The following is an 8,355-nucleotide window of genomic DNA, read 5'->3' on the forward strand; positions in this document are numbered from 1 at the left end:
AGACCCCCAGACTGTGTCCTAACCACAGTCAAGCTTTTAAAAAAACAAGGCTTTCAGGATTGATATCACTTGGCAATGTGGGACCTTTGCTTAGACCCTGGCCTAGAGAAAAGGGTCATAAAATACATTTGGAAACGAAAGAGAAAATAGATAAACTGGACCTCATGAAAATTTAAAATTTTTGTCCTTCAAAGGACCTGATCAAGAATGTGAAAAAATAACCCACAGAATGGGAAAAAGGTTTTTGCTAATCACGTACTTCATAAGGGTCTCGTAACTAGTATACATAGAACACACACAACACGATAATAAAAAAGAGAAATAATTCAATTTAAAAAATGGACAAAAGATCTGCAAAGACAGATGGCCAGAGAAGATACACAAAAGGCCAAGAAGTACATGAAAAAATGCTCAACATCATTAGTCATCAGTGAGATGTAGATAAAAACCACAATGAGATACTACTGCACACCCACTAGTAGAGATAGAATCACAAAGACAGATAGTAACAAGTGTTGGAGAGGAATCCAGGAAATAGAAGCCCTCACCCCCTGTTGTTCGAGTGTAGAATGATGCAGCTGCCTTGGAAAACAGTCTGGCAGTTCCTCAAACTGTTAGAAATACAGTTATCATGTGATCCAGTTTTTCCACCCTTAGATGTATGCCCAAGAAAAATGAAAACAATTGACCCAATAACTTGGACATAGGACATTATTCATAATAGTAAAAATGTGGAAACAACACTACTATCCATCAAATGATGACTGCATCAACGAAAAATCGCATGTCCATACAGTGGAATATTGTTCAGCCACAAAAAGGAAAAGAGGACCGTACACGTTACAACATAGATGAAACTTGAAAGCATTCTTCTAAGTGGAGGAAGCCAGACATAAAAGGCCACATATTGTATCATTCCGTTTATATGAAAAAACCAGAGGAGGGAAATCTATAGACACAAAGTGTAGATTAGTGGTTGCCAGGGGTTGGAGGATAAGAGAGGACTGGGGTGTGACGGCTAAGTAGTATGGGGTTTCTTTGGGGATATGAAGAAGTTCTAAAATTGAATGGTAGCAATGGTTTCACAAGTCTGCTAGTACACTGAAAGGATCGAATTGTGCACTTTGTACAGGTAAGTTGTATGGTATGTGAATTTTATCTCAATAAAGATGTTAGCATATATCTTTAACATAGTCTTTCAGCAAGGTGAGTGTATTAGTTTCCTATTGCTGCTGTGACAAATGACCAAAAACCAGTGGGAAAGTCTGAATATAGACTAGATGTTAGATGAAACTAGGAAATTACAGTTCTGTTAGTTTTGCTATTGGAACTGAGGTTACACAGAGGAATGTCACCTTCTGAAGAGAGATAGGTGGAAATATTAAGGCCAGAGTGTTGTCATGCTTGTAGTTTATTTTGAAGTGTTTCCGAAAAAAACTAACATACAGGCAAATATAAAAACGGATAGATGATACATAGATGACAGTGAGATTATAGATAGAGAGAGAGAGACAGACAGAGACAGACAGACGGATGGCAAGTATCACCCCCTAATTATGACAGTTTTACCTCTATGGTGGGTATATGACTGTAAGTTCATGTTTGAAATTATTCACAATAAAAAGCCCATATTTTCCTTCTATTTTTGTAAAAGTCAAAATGAGTCTACATGTGCTGTATATTGCTCAGGGACTAAAGTACTTTAGACCCAAAATTCCCCATTTAAATCAATTCTGGAGATATCATCAGGTGCTAAACTCCACACCTCCCACCACTTGAAATGTACACTCCAAGAGCCTGAGTATATGATCTTTTTCTATAAAAAGAGGGAACCACTGCGGAGATGCTGCTGGTGCTCAACCGAGACTCCTTCTCTGAGCTGCTCATCCATCCCCACAGATGCTCTTTACTGCAGGTATTTGCCCTCAGTGGAGCGGAAGTCCCTTCCTGAGATGGTTGTCCCACACCCACACCTGAGAATAGCCAGCAGGCAGGGACAGCCTGGCGCAGGGCTTGGGGCCCAAGGTGAGCTGACTATGGGTTGTGCCATGTGCTCCAGATCACCCATGATCAGGTGAAGCAGGTCCCCACACAGAACTGACCCTTGCCAGCTTCCTTGCTCTGCAGCCTGGATCTCCTCTAGCACTCCTTCCATGAGCCTCGTGAATCCTATCTCATGCTCTTCTAGGAAACATGACCCAAGACCATACACACCAGCAGTGGTCATAGGACGCTAGCCCCAAGGGTACTTTCTGGGTTGGATCACTCATCATGGTACAGCAGTGAGCACCTCGCACATCTTGGAGGTGGGGTGATGACAGTCTCCAGTATGTGTCAGCTGTGGGGTCTTGAACAGTTCACCTGCAGTGAGCTGGGGTGGATACAGGGGTGCACAGCTGGTGCACTGTCTCTGGGTTGAGAAATGTTGGGGGATGGTAAAGACAAGGAGTGTGGAATCACATGGCAGCTACCAAGTGCCTCTGAGCATTAAGGAAAGACAAGGACAGGCTCAAACCTATCCCTCAGCAATTGAAAGCAAAGTGTGAGAGTTGAAGGGATCCCTGTCTGCTGCAGCTAAAGGGCAGGTGTGACTCAAGCATAAGGAAAAAAACTTCAGGGGAGAGCTCAGCCCCGGGAAATGCTCATGCCTACGCCAGCGGAGGAGGCAGACTCTGAGACTAGGGATGGGGGACCTACTCCTGAGTAGGTGCACTTTGGAACCTGACCCCAGATTCCCTAAATCCTCCAGGCTGAAAAAGGGGCTTGCCCCATTTTTTAGAATAGAGGCCACGGTGGTAGATAGAATAATGGCCCTCAAAGATGCCCACATCCTAATCCCAGTCTCTGTGAATAAAAGGAGACTTTACAGATGTGATGAAGTTAAGGATCTTGAAATGGGGAGATTACTCTGGATTGTCCCAATGGGCCCATGTAATTAAACTGGAGAACTGAAGCAAGCAGATTCTCCCCCCAAGAACCTCCAGAAAGAACCCAGCCTGGCAACATATTGATTTTAGCCCCTAAAACTCATTCCAGACTTCTGACCACCAGAACAGTAAGATAATAAGCTTGTTCTAAGTCGCTAAGTGTGTGCTTCTTTATTCCGGCAGATAGGAACTAAGACGCCCATTGCTGAATGATTCTTCAGAGCCTTCAAAGGAAACAAGAGCCTTACAAGACAAGGCTTCTCCATTGAGGCTGCCCCACACCCCTCCTGGTCAACAGACCCACAGACTCAATGTCAGCATAAGCAGCCTGGGGCACTGTAGAGTCTGTGAAAGGCAAGAGAGGGACTGTACCCCAAAGGACTACAGAATTTGGCTAACATGAGTCACAAGGGTCAGGAGAGCAGACCGGGGAGCCAGGAACCCAGGATTGTGAGATGATGAATAAGGGAGTGTGTGTCAGTATGGGACACGCTACCATCACACAGGACTGAACACCTTGGCAAGGACACCAGGAGGTAGGTCTAGTACAATGGCAAGATAGCTCTTGGAAGCTTAGAATAAATGAATGTCACATTCCATGAAATAGAGATGCCCAAACTGCAGAGGTGACGTGAGGGACCAAAGGTTCAGATAAGTGAGTGTGCTGGAATGAGTCACCTATATAAGTGGGAAAACCCACCAGCCAGCTGGGATCCTGAGGAGAGCCAATGAGCACAGGATGCTGAAGGGCACCTGCGTCACTGGGACCCTAGTGGTGGCCATCCTCCATGGGCCAGGGCTGAACACAGGAGACACTGATGGAAGCGCTCAGCAACGCAAAGGCAACTGGACGCCCTTGTGATTCCACAGGCCATCTCAGAGGGGACCTACATGATTTACTTGAGTCACCATACACTGGGAAAGGAGGGACACTGACAACATTCAAGAGCTCTTGGCCATGGAGCCCAAGTGGACATGATACCCAGGGACCCACAGCACAACCCTGGCTCCTGTTAGAGTAATGGTGTAAGGGGGGCAGAAAATCAATCGATTTCTCACCAAAATGTGTCTCATGCTGGACCTACTGAGTTCATGGACCCATCCAGTGGTCATTTCCCAGCTCCAGATGTATAATAAAAATGAATGTACTTAGCAGTGGGAAAATCCTCCTATGGTTCCTTGCCCTGTGGAAAACTACAGTAGGAAAAACAAAGTGGAAACAGCTAAATCTCTATATGCCACTCCAACAATTTAACACAACAAAACTGATACTGAATCCCAGGGCAAATGGCAGGGATTAGTGCCACTCCCAAAGACTGAAGGATACCAGGAGATGGTCCCAACATATCCCCATTTAGTTCACCAGTCTGGCATTTCCAAAGTCCAGATGGATAATGGCAGATACCAGGGGACTCCTGCTAACATCGCTAAGTTGTAGCCCCACTTGTAGCTGCTGTGCCAGATGTTGTATCTTTACTAGAGCAGACCCTCAGGTATGTTGTATGCAGTTTTTGATCTGGTAAACTCACTCTTTTCCAATCTCATTAGGAAGATGTATTAGCAACAGTGTACATTTACATGGGACCAACAATGGTATACATTGACAGTCTCTCACTCTCTGCTAACGTAGTCCAAGGGGATCTAGACATTCTGCAGAACATCACATATTGTCTGTCATATTGATGACAACATGATAATGAGACCAGTTGAGCAAAAAATGGCAAATATCCTGAATGCCTTAAAGAATGGATGTGGATACTTGCTAATATTGATGATGCATGAAAATGGCATCACTGATGACAAGACATTAGTGACAAGATCAGCTCTAGTTATCAGCAATTTGTGAAGATTCCATGGGCTGTAGGGCCATCTACATCTGTGACCATTCAGGGATCTGCTACATCTATGAAGATTTTAGGGCTCCAATAGTCTGGGGCATGCTGGACACACCCTCCAGAGGAAAGGACAAGTTCCTGCACATGTACCTTCATCCAACCCATGTTAGAAGGATGAGAGGTGCTTTGTGGAGCCTCTGGCAGGACCTGATAAGAAAATTACATGCAGACTCCTAGGTTTACAGGGAAGGCCCTGCTTTCTATGCAATAGAAAAAACAGCTCCTGGCTTGTTTCTATGCCTCAGGAGCCATGGAGTGTCTGAATATGGGATGTATTGTGACCAGAGAGTCAGAACTCCTCATCATGATGTGGGTTCTATCACACCCAGCAACACAAGGCCAGGTCAGGAGAGCAGATGCATCACAAATGGAAGTGGTACACCCTGGATTAGATGAGGACAGGTGCCCAGATCATCATGGCACCTACCACTCCTCACTAACAACTATCACACAGCTCTCACCTGTGGATTCATGGGAAGTTCACTCTGACTAGGCAACAAAGAAGGAAAGGCTCCACACACTCCAACTTCATTCTGCCCCCCATCTCCACTCTCACATCTGCCCTCCCTTGCCTGTCCCCAGGCTCCTTTTCAGGCTCACTCACTCAAACACAAATCCCCTTGGGACATGGCTCACTTGTTGACTCAGCTGAAGTAGGTCTCAGGGGACAAGGTGAGATCTGGCTTTTCCACAGTGCTCCCAGGCTTTGAGAGCAACCTGCACATGTCTCAACTGGTCAGGAGTAGAGAGTAGAAAACTCTGGCCCTCTATTTGGTCCTCACTGCTGATGAGGATCAAGGCTGCCCCAACGAGAACCCCAAGGTGTCCTGCCCTACATACTGATCTATATCATCCTCCTGGAAGCATAGGCTGTCCTGACCTGATCTGATCTGACTTTTATCTAAAGTTATAGGACCACCCAATAACCAGACCCCACCTACACCGATACCATTTTAATGACTTTTTTACATGATCTTTCCTTTGTCTTGTAAAGAAATAACTCACATACCTATACCTTATAAGTTTAGCCCTACCCTCAACCCATGTAGCTCTTTACTGCCTGATGAGGATTTTTAGGCTGCTTAATTTTAAAATGGCTTATGATGAGGATTTTTAGGCTGGTTGGTTTTAAAACTACAGATGAGATTCAGGCTCCAAGGAGTGGAATTTGTTTGCCCCTTTGTTGGGAAACATTTACATTTCTAAGGGAAACCTCTATCTGTGAAGATGCCTCCCTCTCTGTGCCAGGAAGAAGGGGGGGTGGTCTTATCTCTAGAAGCTCTTAATCAATGCCAGAGGCAAGAACTTAAGTTGGTTACTGTCTGGCAACCTCATGTAACTGACCCTCCCCCCCACAAATCCTCCTTTGTCTTTAGCCGAGGATAAAATTCAAGCGGTGACTTCTGCCATTTACTCAATCCGGTTTGATTCTTATCTGAAAGTTGTGGGACCGCCAAATGGCCAGACCAAACGGGCACTGATACCATTTTAACTTTTTTACATATTCTTTGTCTTATAAAGAGATGACTCACATACCTATGCCTTAAATTTAGTCCTAACCCTCAACTCGGGGCAGCAGCAGGAGCTCTGACTGCTCGTGGGTCCTGTCCCCACGCACCAGCTCTGCCTGCCCATGGGTCCTGTCCCCATGCCAGCGGGGGCAGCAGCAGCAGCTCTGCCTGCCCATGGGCTCTGTCCCCATGCCAGCAGGGGCAGCAGAAGCGGCGGCAGCAGAAGCTCTGACTGCCCATGGGTCCTGTCCCCATGCTATTCCACACTATTCTCTAAATAAAAGAGCACTACTGCCAGATCTTAAGAGTCTAAGAAATCTTTCTTTCGACTCCTCGGCTCACCAACCCCGCATCACTGCCTGTGGGTCCTGCCCCCATGCCTGCAGCTCTTACTACCCATGGGTCCTGGCCCCGTCCTACTCCTTGGTATTCTATGAATAAAGGAGCACTACAACCAGACCTTGAGAGTCCATGAAATCTTTCTTTTGACTCCTTGGCTCGTAGTGCCCACATCACTGCACCATTGCCCTGCCTTCCCCGCCCCCCCCCTTCCCCCAGGTCCCATTCCAGATCCCTTTTGTGGTCTGACTACCCCACACTTAAACTCACTTCCTGACTTGATTCCCCAAAAGCCCTCAGCTGAGGTCTTCTGCATTCCTGGTGTCCTCAGTCCTCCAATCTCACATCGCTCTCCAGAATCCTAGCCCCCACTGGATGCTCATCTCCCTTTCCCCATTGTCCCCTGACCCATGTCCCCTTCAGTGTGTATATCTGGCACTCCTGCTGGTCCCATTGTCAAGACACTAATCTGAGTCTTCAAGAATCTTACCCTTTTCCCTAACCCTATGTCTTACCCGTCACACCGACACAAGCCTGGAAGGATGGCACTCTACTTCACTGCACCACCTCCAGTTTGCTCCTCCCTCAACATGTAGGTCTGCCACCCACTCAGAATCCTTGCCCCATCCTGGAGTCTCCCAAAAAGAGGCCTCTTGCATGGCCCCACTAGATCCTCTTAATCTCAACTCACACCTAACACCCCAAAAACCTAACCAGGCTTTACTATTTCTCATTCAGACTCTTTGCAGACCCAATTCCTATTGTGAGGGACTAGAATTGGCCATCCCAAGATATGTCTCTTTGGCATGAGGATTATTTGGGGCTGGTTACATTTAATAAATTGCACTCAGGAAAGCAACTCTGAAAAGTAGAATTTACTTACGCTTTTTGTTAAGAGACATTTACATTTGTAAAAGAAATCTCCATCTGTAAAGGTGTCTCCCTCTCTGTATCAGGAAGAAGGGGGATGACCTTATCTCTAGAAACTCTTATCGGATGAGAAAAGTAACGACTTACATCTGCATAATAACCTTAACCATGTTTCCTGTGCTTTTCTGGTAATCTCCCATAGTGACTCCCCCCACCTCCAACATCCTCCTTTGTTTTTAGCTGAAGATGAAGGTGGAGCCTTCAGCAATTTTGGTGAGTTGCTTGGTTTGCCTAGCCTCTCCCATGTATACATGTTATAAAGCTTTGTTTAATTTTCTCCTGTTATTCTGCCTCATGTGAATTTAATTTGATGTCCAGCCAGAAGGACGCAGAGCGGGTAGAGGAAAGGTCTTCCTTCGCTATACTCCACACCACCCCTTGATGCCCAACTCACTTACCCACACTCAACCTCACTGTCAGGTCTCCAAGGATTCAGCCAAAAACCCCAGAGGCCAAAAAGAGCAGGAAAGAAAACAGAATTAGAGGATAGATTCTATCTACAATTTCCCAGGTTCTTTTTGTGGACTCTGAGAATAGGCATATGAAGTTGTAAAAACAAAAAAGAAAGCAGAGACATGAAGATGAAGATGTCCAGTCTGAGCCTGTGGCTGGGGATGGCCCCGGACAGGGTGATCAGGTGTAGGCATGTGAGTGGCTGATGTGCCAAGGACGTGCTTGTACACTGGAATGGTTGGGTTTTATGACAGGACACACAGATTCCTGTCCCGGTTTCCTGAACCCGTTCCTCCACTG

This window comes from Equus quagga, chromosome 13 (genome assembly GCF_021613505.1).
Source record: "Equus quagga isolate Etosha38 chromosome 13, UCLA_HA_Equagga_1.0, whole genome shotgun sequence".
Classification (NCBI taxonomy): domain Eukaryota; kingdom Metazoa; phylum Chordata; class Mammalia; order Perissodactyla; family Equidae; genus Equus; species Equus quagga.